The 25,620-nt window shown below is 42.3% G+C and overlaps 1 protein-coding gene across 2 annotated transcripts in view; it reads right to left on the bottom strand.

Moving 5' to 3' along the window:
* The window catches only part of MTFR1 (mitochondrial fission regulator 1), a 115,442-nt gene that overhangs the window by 22,345 nt on the left and 67,477 nt on the right, over nt 1-25,620 (bottom strand). The window lies entirely within an intron of this gene.

Genomic DNA, 25,620 nt, shown 5'->3' with positions numbered 1-25,620 from the left:
TTTATAATGTTTTTTATGCAAATCCATGCAACTTACACTTGTGCGATGCAAACTGAAAATCTCAGCATCTAGTGATTGCAGAAATATTCAATTTATTGTTCACGTTACTTCCTTTTTCTCTTCTAGTATTTATTCTATGCAATTGTTCGCTTAGAGCAAAAAGCTATCCAAGCAATGCTGGTACTGCATCATGTAGAATGAAATATATTTAATGACATGACTGGGAAAAGTGGCACAATGATCCTTCCTGATCCCCGAGATCACTGTTGTGCGTTTTAAACATGATAGATGTTACCGGATTTACTTTTTATTGGGTGGCAGCTACTCTTGATGGAGCATAGGAATTTTCTTTTTTTTCCCCCCAGATGTTTAGTTTCTAAAAACTTTCCACATTCTGAAGGGAATAGAACCCTTTTCTCCAGTTAATTTTTCTATGCCACAGTGTACACTGTTCTTTCAAGTTTTACAAAAGCAAAAAAAACTGAACATAGGATACAGATCCAGGGTCAATCAAAGGAAGAAAAAAAGTGAAAACTATTTTCATGCAACAATTCCTACTATTATCATTTTCCTATCGTATATAATTAGGGCTTCGGTTTTGTAGATTTGTAACTAACACCACATCCCAGATGCAAAAAAAAACCACACCACACATCAGAAAAAACACCACAGCACCTAGGTACTCTCTCACCCCCTCCCCTTTCCCATCTTCAATCCTCCAATCTGTTTTTTGTGCCTTTTCTGTGCCAAGGACTCCTCAGCTGCACAAGTTTACAGTAGTTGATGCGCCTCCAGTCTTCTCCTCTTCCTTCTGGCTCTTCCCAATAGTGAGCATCAGAGCTGGCGGTGACAGAATGAGCAAAGGCAGGAAGTGAGTGAATAAGTGGGTGTGTGAGTGTAAAGAGAGCTGAGACTGTGGAGGAAAAGGGATGGGCTGAAGAGGCATGTGCTGGTAGCTGGAAGAATTTGTTATGCGGAACAGCCCTCAAGACAGGCCTGGCCACCAAGGTACTTTGCAGCTTGCCCCTGCTGCATGGGGAAAAAGCCTGAGATGGTAGCAAATAAATAAATAAATAAAACAAACAAACCTTTAAAAAGCATTTAACAAATTTTCTTTGTATTTGGGAGCAAGACAAAAACGTTTAGTAGCCAGAAGTGGTATCTCTGGAGGTCATTTCCAAAGAAAGTGTGGGGAAAATGTGGATCCCTTTCCAAAAAAAGAAAAAAATGCTGTCTCTCTCCACACCTTCTCCCTAACTTATCCCTCCTCCTCCATTCACCACCCACAACTTTAGGATCTTTCTCTGGTCCCCACCTTCTCAGCAGTCCCTCTTCTCTCTCTCTCTCTTCTCCCCTTCTTCCCTCACACTGCTGGCAGTAGTGGCTCTCTCCCTCCTCTGACTGGCACAAGTGGTGGGGGCGGGCAGCAGAAGGCAGTGTTTTGGAGCTGGGCACTTCTCTCCTGCTTTTTGGGACATGGAAGGAAGCAGCAGTGGCTCCATTGCCGGGCTGCAGAACAGCTGCTGCACGTGCCTCTTAATTTAAAAAATGTATCTCCTACTATTTCACAGTTGTCTTCTCTCCTGCATTCTTGTTCTGCAGCTTTTCCAGCTGAATGGGTCCAATCATGGTAGCAGCAAAAAAGCACAGGCATTGCCCCAGACTACCATGGCAACCTGGATTGGGCAAGCCCTCATTTACTCCCAGGTCTGAAACAAGCAAAAGATCTTTTCTAAAGCCAATGGCCTCACCACCAACTGAAATGGTAGCTGCAGTGGGGCTCAGTTCAGGAGCCACTGATGTAATCAAGGTCAAAGCAGCAGGGCTTATGGAGCTCAGAATGGGATTTCGCTTTTCAGCGGATGTGAAGTGGCTCCTCAGGTCCCATCCATCCATAACCAAACAGTAAACTGGCATATGGGGGAAGACCATTGCTGAGGAGACAGGGACAGGACCGAGGTCGTATAACTAGTGAGAACTTCCAGCTTTGGAAGATGGGGAGGCTGGAAAAGAAACAAAAGAATGTCTCTACACGCCCGCAGGAATAGTAAAGCCATGTGTTCTGACGGGCAACAGAAAGCAGGTTTACCACAGCGCAATGCGCTTATTCAAAGGTCACTATTTTAGTTACATACAAGAATTCCTGAAACATTTGCAATCCAAGAGGATGAAAGTTGTGGCATAACTTAAGCAGACATTATTTTTACGTTTTATTCACCTCATAGAACTGCTGATGCATGGAAGAGCAGAGATTACTTTTAAGAAGGAAGTGCCAAAGTCTCAAAATGTAACTGAATGGGAATACTGCAAATTGTGTGTCCTGGAACCATAGGGGTAGATTTTCAGAGGGTTACGCGCGTAACCCCCGAAAACCTACCCCAAACCCCCCCCCCCCCCCCCCCCCCCCCCCCGCGCATGCAGAGCCTATCTTACATAGGCTTCCGGCGTGCGCGTAAGTCCCGGGGCTTTCCTGGGGGGGGCGTGTCGTGGCCGGCGAGTCATCGGGGGACGTGACCGCGGCCTCTGGACCAGCCCCCGGACCGGAACATGGTGCACGGCAGCCGGCCCGCGCAAAGTTACGCCTGCCTTGAGCAGGCGTAACTTGTTCAACAAAGGTAGGGGGGGGGGTGTAGATAGGGCCGAGAGGTGGGGGGAGGCCGAAGGAAAAGTTCCCTCCGAGGCCGCTCCGATTTCGGAGCGGCCTCGGAGGGAACGAAGGCAGGCTGTGCGTGCAGAGCCCGGATTTTAATGGATACGCGCGGCTATGCGCGTATCTACTGAAATCCCGCGTATTCTTGTTCGCACCCGGTGCGTGAACAAAAGTTCGCGTGTGCACAAATTTATAAAATCTACCCCATGAGGTATTTGCTTCTAGAACAGTCTCATCAACTCCTCAGCACAAGTCTTTCCAGTCAGCACGCCACATCTCTTGCTTGTACAACATCACGGCATCACAACTGAGGAGTTCTCATTTCTGCCCGATGGCTGTGCTAATCTTGTGCAGGGGGGAGCTGCATGCCAAGACAGGGCCCAGAGGTCACAGAATTTTGCCAGGAGTCAGCCTGCCCCCAGAGGCCAAAGGATTTCACCAGGGGTATCTATTTCCTCCTTCAAAGCATGAAACACTTGAAGTGGAATGACTTTTCCTCCCCCTCTCCCCAAAGGAAGCAGCATTTTACCAGGGAACCCTCCCCTAACAAACAAAGATCTCATAAAGAGATGCTGTGTAGCACTTGGACCAGAGGACATTGCGCTCACTGCTCTTCTAAAAGCTTACATGCATTTGATTGGTAAAGTAGCCTGAAAAATCTTGCCCTAAGCATCTAACTATATATATATAATAAATCAGTCAATATTAAACCCACTGGTGGAAAGATACCTATGCACCTAAACTGACGCAAGCATAGATTTTGCTGCATTCTCAACACTAAAATGCTGTCACTCCCATCCTAATGCATCTGGACACACAAAGCCTAACACTGTCTATTTTTCAGAACTGATCTACAGGATACCATTTATTACAATAAGCTTATTGAAATAGACTTGGGGTTTGAAACTGTGCAAACCAAGAAACTATGGACAATAAGCCATTTTCCTTCATCTTGAGATGACACTGGCCAAACATTTGGGCACGTGCTTTTTGTGAAATGGACGAACTCTCACTTTACAGCATGAAGAGAGTTCCGATCTGGGTTCATTTGATAAGGGCAAGCAGCTGAGGAAATTCAGGGGAGATCAAGATTTTCATCCCAGAAGCGAATGTTACAAATGAGATCCAATAGCGGTTCCACAAGCTTAGTGTATGGACTAAGGAAGAATCTACTGGGACCTCTACCCATGAACATACCAGAAACCTTTTTTTCTTCTCTTGCATTTTTATGTTTACCACATTGATTCTACTACAACTATAAATACCACATATCTTCTATATAACAGCTCCATTTAACAAGATAAAATGGACTGGCATCATCTGCATAACAAGGTAATTTCACCTCAAATTACTAGTACTGGCCTATTTGAGACTGGCCAAACACTTGAGGCCACAGTATCATATGTGAAATAATTCTTACAATCCTCAGTCAACTTCTTGATGTCCAAGATATACAATTTTTTTACATGCTCTTTGGCCCACTAAACTATGAAATATATCTTCCCAAATGTGCACTCAAGAGGGAGGTAGGGGGGAATCTGAATGAGGTAAAGTGCTTATAGTAAAAGATTAAAAATACAATCCTTTTTAGAAAAATCTGGTTTGTGTTCCTAGTTTAATCATTCTCCATCACTAGTTGTTTCTAGCACTTTGTTTTGCCTCTTGCTCTTTATTGTCAATGTTTTCCATTCTTAATTTATTTCTATTTTAAATTACCCCTTCCTTAGCTAGTTAATACTTTACTCTCCAAAGCTTTCATTTTTCTGAAGCTGTCATATTACCAGTAGGAGCTTTTTGATTATACTACCAGATGCTGTCACATCTGTTCTCAAGCAGATGTCACAGGTTTTTTCTTCTCTTGTACAACCACAGGGAAGCTGTTCCATTCCCGTTATCATTTTGGTCACTCTTCTCTGTACCAACTTTTTTTCTTTTTTTTTAGTACTGCTATGTCTTTAAAATGGAATGACCAGAACTGCACACAATACTTAAGGTGCAGTGTGGTCATACCAGGGATCAATAATGGAGAAATTACTTACCTGATAATTTCGTTTTCCTTAGTGTAGGCAGATGGACTCAAGACCAGTGGTTTATGCTCCCCAGCCAGCAGGTGGAGACAGAGCAAGCTGAAGTCACAGTATATATACTCCTGCAGTGACCCCAACCTGCCAGTATTCTCTTCAAAAGCAACTGTAGACAGACTAGCAAAAAACTTGATTAAAAACAGGCAACCATAACTGTACTCTTCCAACAAGAACACTGAACTCAAGTAAGAACATAGGTACCCCAATCTAGGGACTGAATACTTACCAGTAATCCCTTGGGACCCAGAGCCCCACAGGACGACTATTGACACAAGCATTCAGCAACTGAGGGTAGGAAGCTGAGTCCACCTGTTTACAACTAAGGAAAACAAAATTATCAGGTAAGTAATTTCTCCATTTCCTAGCATGTAGACCAGGGGTGGGCACTTCCAGTCCTCGAGGGCCGCAAACCAGTCGGGTTTTCCAGATATCCCTAATGAATATGCATATGAGAGATTTGCATGCACTCTGCCTTGGTTGTATGCAAATCTCTCTCATACATATTCATTAGGGATATCCTGAAAACCCGACTGGTCTGCAGCCCTCGAGGACTGGAAGTGCCCACCCCTGATGGAGACAGATGGACTCAGGACCAGTGAAATGTACCAAAGCTACTCCCAAACAGGGTGGGAGGCTGCCTGCGGTCCAGTCAACACCACATGTGCAACGGCTGTGCCCTCCGTGGCCTGCACATCCAGACGATAAAACCTAGAAAAACTATGTAAGGATGACCATGTCGCAGTTTGGCAGATATCAACAGGAGACAACAATCTAACCCATGACACTGCCTGAACCCCAGTGGAATGAGCCCTAACCTGAGTAGGCAACAGCTTTTATGCATCCTCATATGCGGCCATGACTACCTCCTTAATCTAGCGAGCTATTGTTGCCTGCGAAGCTGGTTCGCCCTTCCTTCCACCATGGAAGACAAAAAGATGATCTGTCTTCTGGAAAGGTTCAGAAATCTCCAGATACCACACAAGTCTTTTCACATCCAAGGGACGCAGGAGGCAATACTCCTCCGCGTCCCTGACCTTATATCCAGGGACACCAAGTAAATGGACCGATCCAAATGAAATTCCAAGAGCACCTCAGGATGGAAGAGTACGCAGCTGCAATACTCTGGAGTCACCTGAAGGAACGACTCCCAGCAAGACAAGGCCTGCAGCTGAGAAATTCAACACGCAGAATATATAGCCACCAGGAACACTGTTTTCAAGGTTAATAACCACAAGGAAAGGCTACACAGTGGTCAGAATGTAGGGCCTGCCAAGAAATCCAGCACCTAATTAAGACTCCACAAAGGAAAACACTAACCTCAAGGGAGACCGACGAATGCTTCACTCCCTTAAAAAAAAAAAAAAAAAAAAGGGCCACATCAGGATGAGACAAGGAATAACCATTCACTGGGCCTCTGAAACAGGCAAGAGCTGCAACCTGTACCTTTCAAGGAATTAAGGGCCAAACCTTTATTCAACCCATCCTGCAAAAAATCTAGAATGATAGGGATCTTAACTGAATGAGGAAGAATACCCCGCTCTTTACATCAGGCCTCCAAACCCGTACATAGGCTAAGGAAGTGGAGCACGGAGTAAGGTGTAAGATGGCAACATTCATCTGAGATATCACATCGGTTTATATTCAGGTACTGTAGGTATTTCCATGCTTCAACAAGTGCTCTCTCTCAAGGGCCAAATCATGACAAACAGAGTCGGATCCTCGTGAAGTACTGGTCCCTGCTGCAACAGATCCATGTGCGGTATAGACTCTACTGCCTGCTTCTTCTGTGGGGAGCGGCATGAAAACACCATAAACACGTCCCAAGGTATGCTGCGAAATTCCAGCGCATATCCTTCTAATATCACCTCCAGGACCCACTAATCCAATGTGATCTCGACCCACCTCTTATAAAAGAGAGAGAGGTGTCCCCTGTCTCTTGTTCCCGAAGGTGGGTTGGCAAACCTTCACTGATAAGCTCAGGAAGATCCACCACCTGAGCCCACGCCTCTCTTGGGCTGTCTGGGACAAAAGGACCGAGACCTACTGAAAGGCCAAGTCCTCGGAAAGGTCAAACTTCTGTAAGGACGAAACTGCTTGGAATCCCGGAGATGACCCCTCATACCAAAGGGGCACTGCACTTGCTTCGTATCCTCAGGCAACTAAGGAACTGGCGATTCGCCGCACTAACTGCCCAATTTCTCCAACTCGCTCCCAAACAAGAGCGAGCCTTTAAAAGGCATTTTTGTAATATTAGCTTTGAAGGCTGCGTCAGCTGAATAATTTCACAACCACAGTTGACACCTGGCTGCCACCACTGAAGCCACTCCTCTTGCCAAGGAAAGGACCAAATCAACAGCCCGCATGCACTAAAAAGGCGGCAGCGGGTCACATAACCGCTCTGGAATTCACTCCAGCATGATTAACTTCCTTAGAGAGAAGCAGACAAGATCGTACCACAAGGGTGCAACCGGAAGATGTCTGCAAAATCAGTCATCACCGCTGCCTCAAAGGCTTGCTTAAGGATAACCTCAATCCTCCTTATCATGCACATGCTTCAAGTCTGCTCCTCCCCCTCCATGGCGATAGTTGTCCGCTTAGAGACGACACAGACCAGCGCATCCACTTTGGGAAAACACTCTCTCACAGCTGGATCCAGGGGGTACAGCCTTCCAACATCCTACCCCCTTTGAAATTTGCCTTTGGGGCATCCCATTCAAGATCAATAAAATCCTGAATGGCTTCCATAACAGGGTAAAAACAAGAGGCTTTACACAAGGAAAGCAAAATGGGATGATTCTTTGGCTCAGACAAGGAATCCATACCAGGAACACCCAGCATCTTCAAGGTCTGGGAAAATCAGGCCCAGCAGTTCATCTCTATGAAAGAACTGTAACATGGTCAAATATGGCTCCAGGATTTTTTGCTCTGTTTTTAGTCTTTTTTATTTATTTTTATTTTTAATTTATTTTTAATTTTAATTTTTAATTTTTAATTTTTTAATTTGTCTTGCTATGGATTGAATATTAATTAAAGACGTATAAATGCGCATTGCTTGACAAATCACATCTAAAGTAGAAGTAAACTGCATCAGCAAGCCTGACAGCGTCTCTTGATGTTATATAAAGAGTGCTCGGTCTTCTCAATCATTTGCAGTTACTTCTAAATGTTATACAGCTTTGACGAACCCAAATGGATTTTTATGGGTTAACACAACTTTGGGTTTGCTGAAAAGTCTCGTATAAAGGCAAAGTCTGTAAACACCGGCCTTGCTGAACTTATGATTCAGCAAGGCCGGTGTTTACAGACTTTGCCTTTATACGAGACTTTTCAGCAAACCCAAAGTTGTGTTAACCCATAAAAATCCATTTGGGTTCGTCAAAGCTGTATAACATTTAGAAGTAACTGCAAATGATTGAGAAGACCGGGCGCTCTTTATATAACATCAAGAGACGCTGTCAGGCTTGCTGATGCAGTTTACTTCTACTTTAGATGTGATTTGTCAAGCAATGCGCATTTATACGTCTTTAATTAATATTCAATCCATAGCAAGACAAATTAAAACATTAAAAATTAAAATTAAAAATAAATTAAAAATAAAAATAAATAAAGACTAAAAACAGAGCAAAAAATTCTTTTTATAGTAAAAACAGCTTCCCATTTTTTTGCTTTATTGCCCTCTGGGTTCGCTTAGCTCTTTTGTTTTTTCTCAAATATGGCTCCAGCCATAAGAACATAAGATATGCCACATTAGGTCAGAGCAAGGGTCATTCAAGTCCAGTATCCTGTTTCCAACAATGGCCAATCCAAGTCATATTAATTACCATAATAGCAGTTTATGGATTTTTTCCTCTAGGAACTTATACAAACCTTTTTTTAAACCCAGTGACACTAACTGCTGTAACCACATCCTCTGGAATTCCAGAACTATCTATGTGCTGAATGAAAAATAATTTTTTTTTATTTATTTTAAATGAGCTATTTGCTAACTTCATGGAGTGCCCCCTAGTCCTTCTATTATCTGAAAGAGTAAATAATTGATTTACATTAACTTGTTTAAGTCCTTTCATGATTTTGTAGACTTCTATCATATCCCCCCATCAGTCATCTTCCCCAAACTGAACAGCTTTAACTTCTTTAGCCTTTCCATGCCCCTTATTTTGGTCGCCCTTCTCTGCACTTACTCCAGTGCAGCTATATCATTTTTGAGATGCGGTGACCAGAACTGCACACAGTATTTAAGGTGCAGTCTCACCATGAAGCGATAGAGGCATTATGACATCCTCCGTTTTATTTGCCATGCCCTTCCTAATAATTCCTAACATAGCTTGCTTTTTTGATCACCATAGGACACTGAGGCGACGATTTCAATGTATTTTCCACTATGACGCCTTGTTCTCTTTCCTAGTGGTAACTCCTAACATAGAACCTAACATTGTATAACTACAGCATGGGTTATTTTTCCCTATATGCATCACTTTGCACTTGTCCATGTTAAATTTCATCTGCCATTTGGAAGCCCAATCTTGCAAGTTTCACAGCCCTGGAGGAATTTCCCCATCTTCAATGGAATCAGGATCTGCTCCATCATCAGTGCCATCCAGGATCCTGTTGGGAATACCAGTGAACCGAGGCATGCCCCAGTACTTAGCCATAGGATTGGAAGAGGGAGGGGCCACTTGCTGAGGATCCGACCTGACAGGATTGGGCGAAGATGAGGAGTGTGTCTGAAGAAAGGCTTGTAAACCCTGAAAAGACTCCATCCAAGAAAAAGCTGGATCCAGTCCAAACCCAGAAGGAACTGGAGTGAAGCCCACTGAACTGCCATCACCAGCGGAGGAAGCATTCAAGAGAGTATCAAGGTCTGGCGTACCTGCAGACAGCGTCGAAACCAAACCATAATCAGGATGGGAGGATATAGGCTTAGCGAAATCTTAGGAAGACAACTCTCCCTGAGCATCCAAACAGTGCTGACACCTGTTAAGACAGGTTAGGCTTCTTGTTCACCATGCCATCAGCGGCGGCGAATATACATCCAAACAGCTCACACTCAAAAATGTATGCGCACAAAAGTTAGGCCCCTCAAAAAGTAAGCGCTGCTGAACTACACGCACAACTTGTGCACAAAGGCTTGAGCATATCTCCATGCTAAAAACTCATGTGTGCAAAAGGTGCACCCAAAACTGAGTGCACAATGTGTGCGCAGAGCCGACACACTGTGCACACAGACATCCTGCAGAGGGCAGTAAAGCACGCACAGAAGTGCACGAAAATGCTGCTGCGGCCTACCACACGGCACGCAGGCAAAAAGCCTAACTGTGGGGCCTAGGCCACCGGGGCCGCTCAACTCACCAGGCTGCCCAGTTCCCCTAACCCCAACGGGAGCGGGAACAATGTCGGAATAGCGCGCTGAGCACGAAGACAGAAGAAAGTTCTAAAAACCCCCTCTGCTCTGTTTTGGAAGGTAAAACTTCTTCCTTTTTTTTTTTTTTTAAACTTAGCTAAGCTTAGCACTTACCGGCTGAGTACAGCGACGGTCTCCAAGGGGGAGAGGACCATCTTCTGTCACCACCATGCCCGGCCTCCTGCACCCATTGTCTTTAAGAAGATCGGTAAACACCAAGGAATTTATTAATATTTTATAGTAAAAAGCCCGACTCAGGCCGAGTTTCGCTCAATTGAGCTGCTTCAGGGGCTACATAGACACAAATGAAACTAAATATGCAAATGTATACACATATAAACACATATATAACCATGCATAACATTATAAAAGATTTAAAAAAAATCAAAACTTTTACAAACAGTACTGGATAAGACTAAACAATAAAGGAAAACACATAATGTTATGCATGGTTATATATGTGTTTATATGTTTATACATTTGCATATTTAGTTTCATTTGTATCTATGTAGCCCTTGAAGCAGCTCAATTGAGCGAAACTCTGCCTGAGTCGGGCTTTTTACTACGAAATATTAATAAATTCCTTGGTGTTTACCGATCTTCTTCTTCTTGTGGTCGCTACTTGCAATATTGGATCGGTTTCCGGTTTGTTTCTTTGGACCCACTTTCTTCAAGCTGTACCATCAGCTAAGTCCACGGCAGGAAACTCCGCTACCGGACCAAGGCACATATCTGAGGGACCACTGAAATCATCTCAGTAATTCTCAACTGGGGGAGGGACCACTTGGTATCACTGCAAGAAAGTGGAACTTTTCTCCATTTATTTTAAAATTCTCTTTCCAAAATCTGAAGCAATCCCCATAGTGAGATGCACGTCCACCATCTGCTGGAGACGGAGAATACTGGCAGGCTAGGGGTCACTGCAGAAGTATATATACTGTGACATCAGCTTGCTCAGTCTCCATCTGCTGGCAGGGGAGCATAACCCACTGGTCCTGAGTCCATCTGTCTACATGCTAGGAAAAGATGTATTATATCATCCTCTGCTTTAATTTTCCATTTCTTTTCTTATTATACCCATCATTCTATTTGCTTGTTAAAGAGAGTGGGGCTCAAATTATATCTCCCTATTACTCCTTAAACCTGTCTGAAGCTGTATGCATGCTATTTATCTTGACTTTACAGTTGATGAATACCAACTGTATACCAAAGGTTCCACTCCCATCCCTACCGCCATTCAGGTTTGTAGTTGTTTAAGATTTAAGCTAAAGTACCAGATAAAATCAAAAGCTTTTTTTTTTTAAAGAAAAAAAAAAAAAAAGCAGCAAATATTGTCCCCGAGTCATTTTTTTTTTTTAAAAATATGTTTGTTAGTCAGTGGACAATGGTGAATCAGTGCTTGCAGTGAAAACTCTCTCTCTCTCTTTCTCTCGGAGATAAAAATCTTTTTCCACTCCTCACTTCCAAGCAGGCATTTTTCCCCTTGACCTTAATTCACTTCTACCTCTGCATCTAAAGACCCTGCAGTGCCTTTCTTCCCTTTTCTTATATAGCTCAACTCTGATTTCCACTGACCTTCTGATTCCCCCTGCTAGCCTCTCAACCTGTCACAAAACCACTCTGGTTCCGATCTCCCCTCCTCCTCCACTACAAACACCTCTCCTGACTTCCATCCACACTGATGTCAAAATCTCTACTCCACTCAAAAGGAAACCGTACTGCACCAAAGCCCTAGAAGTACTTGCAGTACAAATCCATTCATTGGGAGGCGTCAGCCAGTGTTGAAAAACAAGAAGTTTCTGAACAAATTAAAAGAAATCTCATCAGTGAATATTAGATACATTTGCTTCTAATCTCATCTCACAGTATTTTTCAGATTTTACAATTATTTGCTTTATTAATAAGACTTCAGCTTTGCCTCAAAAATGGTTCACCCAAAATATTCTGCTCTCAAATGTTCTCAACATGCACCATGGGGCATCACTTACAAAGCATCATAGGAATTGGAGGGGCTTAGAAAATGGGAGTGAGTTGGCTGCCTTGCTCCCATTTCATTGCTCTTGGAATGTTTTTTGTCAAGGCAAACCGAAAGTTATCAGGATACCCATAAGGCCTAAGAGGGGAAAACATTTTTATTTGTATGCTTTAGAGATAATGAGAGCTCTCTTTTAAAAAGCAGATAAAGTAATCACTCACATACACTGAAAACATTCCTTTGACTGAGGAGCTGTATTACCAAAATGAACCAGTGATAAAAATGGACAGGTCTTTCCTCGTATAAAATTACTGAAAGGCAGATTTATAAATATATGCAGCAGTGTTAAAACAGGAGGTTAGCCGTTTGCTTTTATCACATTTCCCCCTCCCAAAAAATAAAATCTACCTGCAAAAAACAGTTTAGAGAGAAGGTTATAAGGAGCAACAGTGGGACATGAACCCTGGTCTCCTGGTTCATAGCCCACTGCTCTAACCTCCTCCACTAATTCCATGCCCTCCCTGTTAAGCCCAAGGTGAGATACAATGTCATCCTCCATCCCAGCAGCAGACATGAGTTACAAAGAAGGCTTATCTTTCTTCCATGCAGATCTGTGCACTACAAAAGCTGCACACCATTCATCAAGCTGGAAACAAAAACTAAAAAGCTTGCTCTGGACAAATGAGAGGATGTCACAAGACAATGTTCAGAGGCTGAAAATGTTCAATACCTCTCATTTCCTTTTTTTAAAAAAAAATAAAATAAATATATATATATATATATATATATATATATATAAATAAATAAATGTGGAATAAACATTTATAAATTGGATTCAAGGCTTCAGAGTTGAAAAATCTACAATGAAAAGCATTAATGGCTTGAATGAGATCATTTGTATTGCACACTTGTCCAGCAGAGAACATCCTTGTGAATGAGTGCCTTGGATCTGCGGCTTCATTCACCATAAAAGCTGCTGCCACCCCCAATGAATGTGCTGGGGAAACTGGTCATACCAAGAAGTTTCACAAGCCACAAAAAAAGATTTCCACTTTCTTAACACTCCCAAGCCAGCTCAGAAATCAATCATTTGTTCCAGAAATATTCAGTTCTCGCTCTAATGTTTTCAACTGCTTTAAAACAAATCTGTGATAAGAACATAAGAACATAAGAAAATGCCATACTGGGTCAGACCAAGGGTCCATCAAGCCCAGCATCCTGTTTCCAACAGTGGCCAATCCAGGCCATAAGAACCTGGCAAGTACCCAAAAACTAAGTCTATTCCATGTTACCATTGCTAATGGCAGTGGCTATTCTCTAAGGGGCGGATTTTAAAAGGCCTGCGCGCGCCTATTTTGCATAGGCCGCCGGTGCGCGTAAAGCCCCGGGACGCGCGTAAGTCCTGGGGCTTTGGAAAAGGGGCGGGGAGGGTGCGTTTCGGAGGTGGGCCCGGGGGCGTGGCACCGGCCCGGGGGGCATGGTCGAGGCCTCCAGACCAGCCCCTGGGACCGGAACATGGAGCGGGGCTGCCGGCCGGCGCGCGCAAGGGTGGGGGGGGGGGTAAGGGAGGGGAAGGGCAAAGGAAAGTTCCCTCCGAGGCCGCTCCGAAATCGGAGCGGCCTCGGAGGGAACAGGCAGCGCGCGCGCTGGGCTCGGCGCACGCAGGTTGCACAAATGTGCACCCCCTTGCACGCGCCGACCCCGGATTTTATAAGATACGCGCATATCTTATAAAATCCAGCGTACTTTTTTTAAGGTCTACCCCAAAGTGAACTTAATAGCAGGTAATGGACTTCTCCTCCAAGAACTTATCCAATCCTTTTTTAAACACAGCTATACTAACTGCACTAACCACATCCTCTGGCAACAAATTCCAGAGTTTAATTGTGCGTTGAGTAAAAAAGAACTTTCTCCGATTAGTTTTAAATGTGCCCCATGCTAACTTCATGGAGTGCCCCCTAGTCTTTCTACTATCCGAAAGAGTAAATAACCGATTCACATCTACCCGTTCTAGACCTCTCATGATTTTAAACACCTCTATCATATCCCCCTCAGTCGTCTCTTCTCCAAGCTGAAAAGTCCTAACCTCTTTAGTCTTTCCTCACAGGGGAGTTGTTCCATTCCCTTTATTTTGGTAGCCCTTCCATTCCCCTTATCATTTTGGTTGCCCTTCTCTGTACCTTCTCCAATTCAATTATATCTTTTTTGAGATGTGGCGACCAGAATTGTACACAGTATTCAAGGTGGGGTCTCACCATGGAGCGATACAGAGGCATTATGACATTTTCCATTTTATTCACCATTCCCTTTCTAATAATTCCCAACATTCTGTTTGCTTTTTTGACTGCCACAGCACACTGAACCAATGATTTCAATGTGTCCTAATAAAGCCAGCTAGGCATCGCTACAGATTAAACTGGGAACTAGTAACGGGAGGTTTAGTGGGAGCAGTGTCATTTAGGTTTGACAAATAGTCCATCCCCTGAAGGGTGGCTCATTATGAAGAGAGTATAAATGGACAATTCTTTGAGAGAGGTAGGGATTGAAGAGCTGATGTGGATGGGCAGACTAGACAAGCCATATGGTCTTTTCCTGCCATCATGTATGTATGTGAGCAGCCAATGGGCTGGACTCTGCTATGGAGCCTTTTTCTTGTATTCGCAGGTGTGTGTATTCCTGTAAGATTTGTGAAAGGTGGGGTAAAAAAAATAAATAAATAAAAGACTGCCAGTCCACAGATGAGGGAGGTCTGCTTTTTACAAGCCTGCCACCAGTGATTAATTAAGAGTGAGAAAATAAGGAGATTCTGCAATTGTTCCCATAGGGTGTGAAGAGATAGGGATCCCAGTGTTGCTGACAGTATTTAAGTTGCATAAGGAACTGATCTACGTTTCAGTGGGGGGTTTTGTTTGTTTTTAATAAACAACCATTTCCATTTTTGTAATCTGGGCTGTGTATTTTTGTATTTTATACCTGCTAGATTATTTTTTTTTTTATCAGTAAAAGCTATTTTCTGTTAGGATCAACAGAAAGGAAGTAATTTTAAAAGCAGTTACATATGTAAATGTAACATACTAGTCTAGCAATTTTAAAAAGCCATTTAATTGCATAAAGTGCACTTACAAGTGAATTTCTATTGTATAATTTTCAAAACCCCAATTACACAGGTAAAATGCATTTACATATGTAAAACCCAATTTTAAGTGTAAAAATGCTTTTTTAAATCAGGCCCTTAGTGCTGACATTTTATTTTGTATGTATATATGTATAACTTCTACCGAAGGGCTCCAAAGTATATCCAACCAGAATATCTGAAGCAATAAATATAACCCCACTATCTCTACAGTCAATTTATTATCAAATATTTATATGCTATTAGTCCCAGGCCTGACCAATATTAAACTTTTCTTTTTATAGATTTTATTTTATATTTTTTTCAATATTCAAGGAGTATATCAATCCATTCTGCTTATATGACAAAGGAAAATGATTGGAGGGGGGAAAACTTCAGACAGCACACATTAAATGTCATGGACCTTTTAATGGTGCTTGCAGCCGCAAAGCTGCCATCACAGGAAAAAAAAACCCCATTCAAAACCTATATTTTGAACATTTATTCACATCGTTGATTCCAACCTTTTCTTCTTCAAAGCACAACAGGACGCCCTGAGGCAGCAGTGGGAGCTGCGGAACATGGTCACGTTGGCGTTGCTTGTTGGGACCATACTTGAAAGATAAGTACTTTTGGACTCTCCAATGCCTTATTTCAAGCAATGGGGGTAGGACAATGATTATCCCGCATATTACCACTACTTACTTAGGCCTTTATTGGGTGATGGGGGAATATGTTTAAGTGGGTAAACAAGCTGATTTGAGAATTACTGCTTTTGTTGCATTTTGTGAGTAATAAGGTGGATTAAGAAGTATTGTGGGAAAATGTTTATGATGGTGTTTATTGCATTGTATGTATTTTTTTAAGCAAAGTGTGATTGGTGAGAATGGTATTGGTATGGTATGTTTGGGTTATGGGGGTTGGCATTAAAGTATATCTTATGAATATCTGAAATGAATTAATTGAGTTTTTAACATTTTTAGAAGCATTCGGATTGGTTACTTTTGGGTACGTAAAGTTCTTTGTATAATGTTTACATTTTTAGATGAACCCTAAATTATTTATTTTCAATGATCCACTTTAGAGTGCTATAGGTTTAATCTGTCCCCATAACAGATTCCATGAATCCAGCCTTGAAAAGAGTAGATTAGTTCTCAGCAGGACTAAGTGCAACTTCCCTTGTAAAGCAGGGTGTTTATACATTATAAAAAAGTACACATAAATAGCTGAAAATACCATATGACCTATCTACTCTTCCCATTTACACCAACTATTCAGCTTTACAATCCCTACCACTCCCCTCAGAGATACTCTAATTATCCCATACTTTTTTGAATTCAGATACTATCCTTGTCTCCACCACCTCCAAGAGGAGAATGTCGAATGAATCTATCACCCTCTTTCTAAGATTACACCTGAATCTACCCCCTTTCACCATCATTCCAGGACCCCTTGTTTTACAGTCTCCTTTCCTTTGAAAAAGGCTCGCCTCCTGTATATAGAAATCTTGGAGGTATTTAAAATGACTATCCTATCTCCCCTAGTGTATATGTAGTGTATACATATTTAGATTTCTAAGTCTATTCCCATATGCTTTAGAATGAAGACTACTGATCATTTTCTTAGTCACCCTCTGGACTAGCTCCAACCAGTTTATATTATTTTGAAGACATGATCTCAAGAATTGCACACAGTATTCCAAATGAGTTTCACCAGGATCTTATACAAGGCAATAATCCTTCTGCAATGCTGCTCATGAAAATGTTAAAAATAACACTGGTAAACAAAGTTTTTGTTTCCTTCAGGCTTTTTGGTGTTCCAAGTAGATTTTTTGATGCTGATCACAGATATTACTTCAAAATTTGTACATCATGTAAGGTTTTTGAGAAACGGCCAATTTATTTGCGGCAAATGTTTCCATGTATAAGTGACGTCAAGATAAAAGAAGGTGTTTTCGTTGGTCCACAAATCCGAGTTGTGATGAAGGACAGCCACTTTGATGGTCTTCTGCAAAGTACAGAACATGTTGCATGGACAACATTCAAGAATGTCATTTGTAACTTTCTAGGTAACTAAGGCAGCAGACTATGTCAAACAGGTTGAAAATCTGCTTCAGGCATGCAAATTGATGAAGTGCAACATGTCATTAAAGATACATTTTCTTCATTCCCACTTGGACTTCTTCCCAGACAACCTTGGCGCTGTGAGTGACGAACATGGTGAAAGGTTTCATCAAGACATTGTCAAAATGGAGAAACAGTATCAAGACAAGTGGAACCCCTCCATGCTGGGTGACTATTGTTGGACTCTCATCCGCGAAGCGTCGGACAGTGATTACAAACAAAAATCTGTGGCAAAATATTTTTAGTTTTGTTTTCTGGTGCCAACAGCTTATGCCACTAAACACGTAACAATGCTTAATGTATATCGCACTTTTCTTGCAAACGGTACGTGATACAGACATAATAAATGCATATTTGTGTTCAGCTTGTTAAAAATCTACCAGTACTTGTTTCACCAAAGGTTGTGGAGGAAACAAAATGTTCCCGAAATTTGTTTACCAGTGTAACCAGTCCATGGACTGATCCCTGAAACACCCTGATAGTAACACCCTTCTTCTCAGAATGAAGTCCATTTACCACTCCCCTTTCTTGCCTCCCACGCTGCGAGTGAGTCACTTTAGGGCCTACATCAGTTTGCACTCAATTTACTTATAAAAATTGCCTGTGTGGAGCCGTGTTAATGGCTTTACTGAAATCCAAGTGCATTACATCTGGCACTCTCCCTGATCCAACTCTCTGGAACTGTTTTTGTACAGCCCTACTGGATTCTCTAAGAGGAATATATCATCAGTGTAGGTACAGTACAGGCATATCTTTAGTTTTACAGCTCTCTCATGTGGGCTGCTTGTAGTAGTAATGATCTATGAAAATTAGAGAATCTTGGTGTGTGAATTTTTAGTTAAGCTTTGGAGGAGGCAGAGTTGTTCTGTTTCTGGGTTTTGCCCCTTTTCCTTTCATTTTGGGAAAGAACCTGTAAGAATAGTGGACCCTTGTGTTGTGGCGTGGTTGACGCAGTCTGGTAGGTGAGCATACTAGGCCCACACCAACAGCTGGTGAATGCACCCTGGCCTGGGACAAGACTGGAGCTTCACCTATACCAACCCCGTTCCCCACGGGTTGAGCTTTTGAGTTCCAGGGGGGGGTCGGCAGGACTTAGGTAAGAGTCCCACAGGGCAAACAGGCTAAGAGAGTCTGGGGCTGGATCAAAGTCAGGATTGGCAGAAGTTAAACAATTACCAGGTACAAGCCACGGGACAGGGCAGGCAGCAAGCAAGGAATAGACAAGATCCGTAGCCGAAGTCTGTGGCAGGCGAGAGAGTAGTCATAGCAGAGGTTAGTGGCAGGCAACAAGTGACACAGTAGTCTGGGTCTGTAGCTGGGAACACCAGGCAGACAAGCGAGGGACTGGGATAATGCATGGCTGGAAGCAGGACAGGACAGACTGGATGGAGCAAGGCAGGTAGGACGGACAGGCAGGCTGGGCAAGGCAATACCAGGAAAGCTGGAACAAGGCAGGATTAGGACAACTGAAGCAATATGCACTGCTAGAAGCACAAGGACCTGTTGCTGAGGCAAGGAAGAGCAGTGCAGGTAAACCTTAAGTAGCAGGACTTGTGACATCTGTAGGCACCTCAAGAGCACTTTCCCATCGCGGGGTCGTGCATGAGGTCATACGCGAAAGCTTATGGGGAAGCATCGCTGCTCAGAAAGGCAAGCATCAGCAGCGTCTTTGCCACATTTGCAGCTCAGGAAGGTTTGCATGTAGCAGTAGCAGGTCCTTCCCACGATTGTCCAATGTTACAGAACCATCTTTAGACTTCATGGCTCAAGGTCTGGATTCTAAAAAAAAAAAAGAGTGGAAAAAAGTGTTCTTCCTTTTTGTTAGGGAATATTATTTTGTATTTTTGAATTTCTTTTGAAGAATGTTTTATACATCCTTCCTTCTATTGTTTGGAGTTTTGAGACTGGTCCTATTTTTGTTGCCAATTGAATTCAGCCCCCATTATCTGCAGACGTTCTAGGGAGTCTGGGTCATCCAACAATGCACTTGAAGAGGAAGGGAGAAGGGAAGGAGAGCAGGGGCATCCATCCAGGGGGAGGGGGTCAAATCACTTGAAATATCACAAAGATATTCTGGAGAGGAGTTGGGTATACAGGTACTAGCAAGTAAATTGAAAAGGAAAAGGAGATATAAACTGAGGGGGAAGATCCCTGTATCTTCCATACAGTAGGACGGCCCACACTGGTAGTAAACTGATTTTTAGGGTGCATTTCTGACCACACTTAGTATATAGGATTTTAACCACTGGCTTTACACCAGTTCTCAAAAGGAAAGTATGAGCATACTTTTCCCTTAAAAAAAAAACTGCCCCAGGAAAAAAGTACCTGCAGATAAACGTATTTTCTTTCTCTGCAGGTACTTCTCTCGAAAATAACCTGCATAGATCTGAACACAGAACATACAATTATTTCCCCCCACCTCCCATTCCCATGTAGGACTATGCACGTGCTTTTACCCAGTGAAGGAGTGGGCAGTGTTTAGCCACCTTAGCTGGGTAAACATATATGCACCCACATAACTGGCTTCTGAGAACTGCCCTCCCCAGCTATTACACCAATTAGACAGAGAGCGCGACATATATTAAGCTGGTTATTTTTAGAAAACCATGCTATGTGTTAGTATTTTAAAACTGAACAAAACCAATACTTCATCTTTCATTTAACAAATGAAACTATTAAACCTATTAGTTCAAAGAGTAATTAAAACTGCCCAAAATTTCTACTGCCAAATTTTCGGTTCTTACGTGTCAGGGGTTTTATGGAGGGAGCAAGTGAGATCCACTAAAATATCCACCTTTTTTTAGAAAGATATTCTTTTGGTATTTTCATTTTGTCAAGTTTGCCATGTCTAAACATGAAGTGATTAAAGGAAAAATATTGTAGCCTGATTCAAAGTGTTCTTTGGGGGAGACACGAGCTTTGAAATAGCAACATCTCCAAAAGTGAGATTTTCATAAAACCTGTTTGATAACTGGTGCTAAAAAATGGCAGCGCCCGGTCTTTGTCCTACTTCCCCCTAAAAAAATCTCTTTGGAGTACAACAAATCTTTGCCAAATTTCTATGCACCATTTAAAAAAAAAAAACAAAAAACCCCACACTTCCTGTCTAGTCAGGTATTAAGAAAATGTCTTAATAGGATTGTCTCTTCTACCCGACAGAATTCAGGTAGGTCATGAAGGCGATGTGCTTGGGCGCCAGAGGCAGCAAGAATAACTGGTAGTAGAGTGTCATTGAAGGAGTCGGTCTCCAAGGAGCCTTCCTAACACTTGGCTGAGTACAAGACTCTGGTTTGTCCATGCAATCATCCTGGGGAACAGGATGGAAAGCATTATTAAAACAAACAAACAACGCTGAATTCAAGTGAAAGGAAAGAACTTGAGAACCAATCAGCAAAAGAACTAAGATGTCCTCGGCTTAATTTGCAATGCCAAATAAAACTGAGAACATTTTTAAACAAAACAAACAAAATCACCACACACAAAACCACAAAAGTGTTATATAATTTCAATAAATCACTATCAGGCAAGTTGTAGCACATGGATAATACCATAGTAACTGGCGGCAAAAAAAAAAAAAGATCAAAATGGCCCATCCAGTCCGTCCAGCAACATTTTTAGGGTTTTTAACTACCATGCTGTGCCTTCTGTTTAGGGACAATATCATTTCTCACCTGTCTGAAGGCTCTCAGCCTCTCTTTTTGTACCTTATGAGAAAATTGGAGCGCATGATCATCCTTATGGAACATTATCCCAGATCAACGCATGCGATGGTTATTCCTAATTACTGTACCTTTATTAAAAATATCCAGCTTGGCTTTTTAACAAATCAACACATCAACAGCATGCACATAGCATCATATAAAAAGATAGAACTGACCTATAGCAGGTTCAACGCATGATCCATTCATAGTAAAGCTGGAGCAATGAAGGAAAAAAAGACAAGGAGAAATACAGCAAGGTTTTGAGAAAAAAAAAGTTGCAGTAGACAAGCAGAAAGCAAACATTTTCAAAACTGGAGTAATTGACATATGATCAATAACTTGTGGACATTTGTATATTTAGCTAATGGGTTAAGTTTCTTGCTCTGGTCTCTCATCCCTAATCTTCATCCATTTAGTCCTCCAGTAATGGCTACCATTCCTGGAAAGTCTCCTCTCACATATTTTTTTTATAAAGTAATCTTACAATGTAAGTGGGCTATGACTTCTTTATTTCTCAACAAAATGCACTCCCACAATGCTCAGTCTAATGTGTTAGACTGAGCATATGGAGTTCTGACAGCGCATTAAAAGCTGCATGCACCCTACAGACATTCACTACTGTGGACGGCATTTTTAATTATCAGACGGAACCAGCAGCAGGCCACTCATTATGCAATTTTAAATTTACACACACAAAAAAAAATGGAAGTGAAATTCTCTTTATTGAATTCACTGAATAAATATAAAATTGCATGTTTCATTCTCAAGTGAGAAGGGACAGATTTTTATGAAAAAACTTTAAGCAGCTAAAATTCTGAGGAGCTGGGAAAAATATTTATAAATTTGTGAATTTATTTTCTTTTGATATTTTTTGTTCTCCCCTTCTCAAACTTTTTTCCCTCCCACTTCCTCCCTTCTTCTGCAAGCCTGACAGCTGCTCCCAGCCACACCTACTGCTCTTAGGACTCCATCCTTTCTAACCCCAATAGTCCCCTGTTCCTCCCAGCCCAGGCACAACCCCTTCCCATCCCTAGCTGCCTCCACCGCAGCCATTTTTTTGTTCATTTTTGTTTTTCTGTCTCGGGAGTCAAGTCAGTCTTGTTTTCAGGATACCCACAATGAATACTTTTTAATATTTTTATTCAGACTTTAGCGGTTTTATTTTAGGAACTAGATGTCAAAGGATATATTTATGCTGGTATCCAATTGCGGATTCCAGTAGATTAGGGAACTGAGAAGGCCACCAGTCAACTGAATGGTTGCTTAGCCAACAATCAACTGACACTAAACTTGAAAATAGGGATTTGGGATATTGACAATGTTTTTTTCAGTTCCTAAGTTCGTGTGCTGTCTATTTCCTCTGAGGATAAAAGTCTTGGAGTTTTGTAAGATTCTTCTTTTTCAGTGAAACCATTTGTTGTGCAAATTTATAAGAACCACAGAGGTCCTCTAGAAGAGAGAATGCTCCAGTAAGTCAAACTGAGTTTCCAAAGGATCTCCATTGATCTCTCTTCTGGCCTCGATAATGGGGGAATGCTAATCCATGACCCAGATAATGATGTCGGCTACAAAGCAGAGGGGTCATGCCCAGAAAGGAGGCTGACAACAAGCTCCTTACTCTTCCTTCAACATCGGTTGAGTCTCCTTAACCACAGGAAAAGGCTTTTCCAACTGTTGAGGGCTAACATATAGCAAATAACCCTTGCAGACAGCCATGCACTGACATGGAACTAAGTGGAGTTCCAGTCTGCACGATGCTTCACCCATCTTAGTCATGAGAGGCTCCAAAGCATCTCTACTGTCTTCAGGGATCAGGCAAAAAAGGCAGAGAAATTCACCAGCTCAGAGATGGTCTACTGGCTGCTGGGTCCTCTGGGCAACAGCTGGAAAAGAGAAATTCTCTTCAGAAACTCATACAGGATCCTCTCTACTCTGCTGGAAAATAAAATGAAGTACATGGTTATAGGGAACTCCAACCTGCTCTGAACAAACTAGACTAGACTTTATGCCACAGCCTCTATCATGGTCTTCTGTGCAAAAGAATTTTGTACTGGCACCTTACTTCCCAGCACCATAGCTGTCAAAGATTTAGATGGAGGTCGGCATTGGTATCTCCAGTTTTCATGTCACCAGCTCCTTGCAGTGGGTACTCCATGACAATGCTACAGACAATGATCTGGAGGGACTAGAATCTGCATAAAAGATGTGTCTGCGTCAAAGGGATCATCTACCTCATGAACGATGACACTTGCACCACCGTGCAAATGCCATTCTCAGCGCCAGACAGCTCCCTAGCCTCATGACCATGTGCCAGTCTAATTTTCTTTGGTTATGCCCTGGGGTTAGAAACCACTTGGGTGCCTTCTTCCACACCTCTTCCGGCATGGAGTGCTTCTGTACCTTGCGGGGATCCTTGACCCAACTTGGCGCTGCAATAGCCAGAGGATGTCCCCTCCCAGAATGAAGAATGGCTCCCATGTCCAGCTTCATTCCTTACCCTTAAGCACCCTCCTGAGGTTGCACATCTTCCAAGCCCAAAACCACAGGGCGCTGGGGGACATCCAACCACAGTTGTAACAATTACCCATGTAATGGTTGGGACCCAGGCACCTGTAGCAAACTTCATGGGAATCTGAGATGGATATTCAGCACCCACAGGTGCAGAGTTTGAAACTGTTAATAGCAGCCTTCTTATGCCTTTCCCCAGACTTCATGAACTTCATGAAGGGCATTTAAAATTGCTGTCCGAGGGCCTGCCAAGGCAGCAATAGGAAGAGAAAAGCAAAGAAGCAGAGAAAAAATTAGAATCAGACAAAAATCAAGAAAGAGAGGATCATATGTCCATATGAGAGCTTGGACAAAATCAAACTGAGGGTCTCAAAAAGCAGCATGCACTCTCAGTGAGCTATAAATGATGCATCCGTTTAGCACTGTCAGATGTCACCCATGTGTCATGGTTAATTCTGCCCTGCTTATTGACAAAAAAAATATACATAAAAAATAAAACATTCAAGCACTGCATTATTACAAACTTAACATTACTACTGGCTGGCCTCCCCTATATAAAAAAAAACTACAACCCATAATGTTCTTTCAGCATTACCTTAAATCCACCCCAATCAACTTCAAATGACTGCCAGAACAACAGTGTAACTGTCTTCAAAAGCAGAAAATGCTTTTAGCTCACAACTCTTCCAGTACTGCATTCCATAAGGATGACCCTGCCCTCACCTTTATCAACCTTAGCAATTGAACCACTAGCATGTCTAATAAGTTGCTCCCATTAGATCTTATTATGCGAGGCAGCTGGTCTAACTTGGCACTGAACGGGCACACAATGGTATGTCACAATTCAGTGCCTTATACACTAGAATTAGGATTTTAAACTTTTTCTGATACTGTATTAGCAGTCAATGAGGGGCACGCAATACCAGGGATATATGATCCTAACATTTAGCACCAGTTAATATTGGGGCTACCCCATTCTGGACTACTTGTGAGGCCTTAACCATGGTTGTTAAACTATTTCATTTTGGACATATGATTATTAACTCAATAGATTTCTTTGCAAACTCAGGTTTAGTTAATCCCTGGGAAGAGCTCAGTAATCCACAATCCAGTGGGAACACAGAGGAGAGTATCATCTTGCTGGGGGGCTGAAGAGGATCAGTAAGTATTGGTTTGGGAAATTTTAGAACTTAAAAAGTTTTGGGCAGAGGTAAACTATTGAGGTATATTCTTCAGAGTTTGGGTGTTTGTTATAAAAAGCTAGCCAAAAGGTAGGAAAAAGCTCAGATTGTGTGTGTTTGTTTTTCCCTCCTTCAACTCATCCTTTGATTTATAGGCAGGAGACACTTTCACATTAAAAATCAATCAGGCTTCTATCTATAAAACAGGATTTCTCTGGCCTTATTAAGAGTTTAATCATCCCACTGCAAGTCATTACCAGATTAATAGTGAATATCTCAATAAATTTAAAGGACTCTTATTTACACATTCCTACTCCCTCAGTAACCTAAACTTAACAAAACTAAGAAGGCAGCAGCAATCCAGCAGCAAGAGGGGGACCTTTCAATCTTCTGTATCGAATGTTACACGTGCAATTTTTTTACCCGCCTGTGAGAGGTTGTATGTGTGCACCAGGTGCAAGGAACCTTTGGTTCCACAGAACAAGTCCGATATCTGGAGGCTAGAGTAGCAGACCTGGAGGAACTGAGGCAGACAGAGAGGTTTATAGATGACACCTTCAGGGACATAGGATCAAAATCCCAACTCCAGTATGGCAGCTCTGGTGCTGCCTTGGGGGAGGCAAGTCTCCTCGTCAGAGAGCATCAACATGGTGCAGCAGGAAGTGATCCTGTAGCAAGGACGTGCTCACCAGAACATAAGAAATTGCCATGCTGGGTCAGACCAAGGGTCCATCAAGCCCAGCATCCTGTTTCCAACAGAGGCCAAAACCAGGCCACAAGAACCTGGCAATTACCCAAACACTAAGAAGATCCCATGCTACTGATGCAATTAATAGCAGTGGCTATTCCCTAAGTAAAATTGATTAATAGCCATTAATGGACTTC

Source organism: Rhinatrema bivittatum, chromosome 2 (genome assembly GCF_901001135.1).
Source record: "Rhinatrema bivittatum chromosome 2, aRhiBiv1.1, whole genome shotgun sequence".
NCBI classification, from domain to species: domain Eukaryota; kingdom Metazoa; phylum Chordata; class Amphibia; order Gymnophiona; family Rhinatrematidae; genus Rhinatrema; species Rhinatrema bivittatum.
The sequence above is the reverse complement of the archived record's forward strand: the minus strand, read 5'-3'. Positions and strand labels throughout refer to the sequence as shown.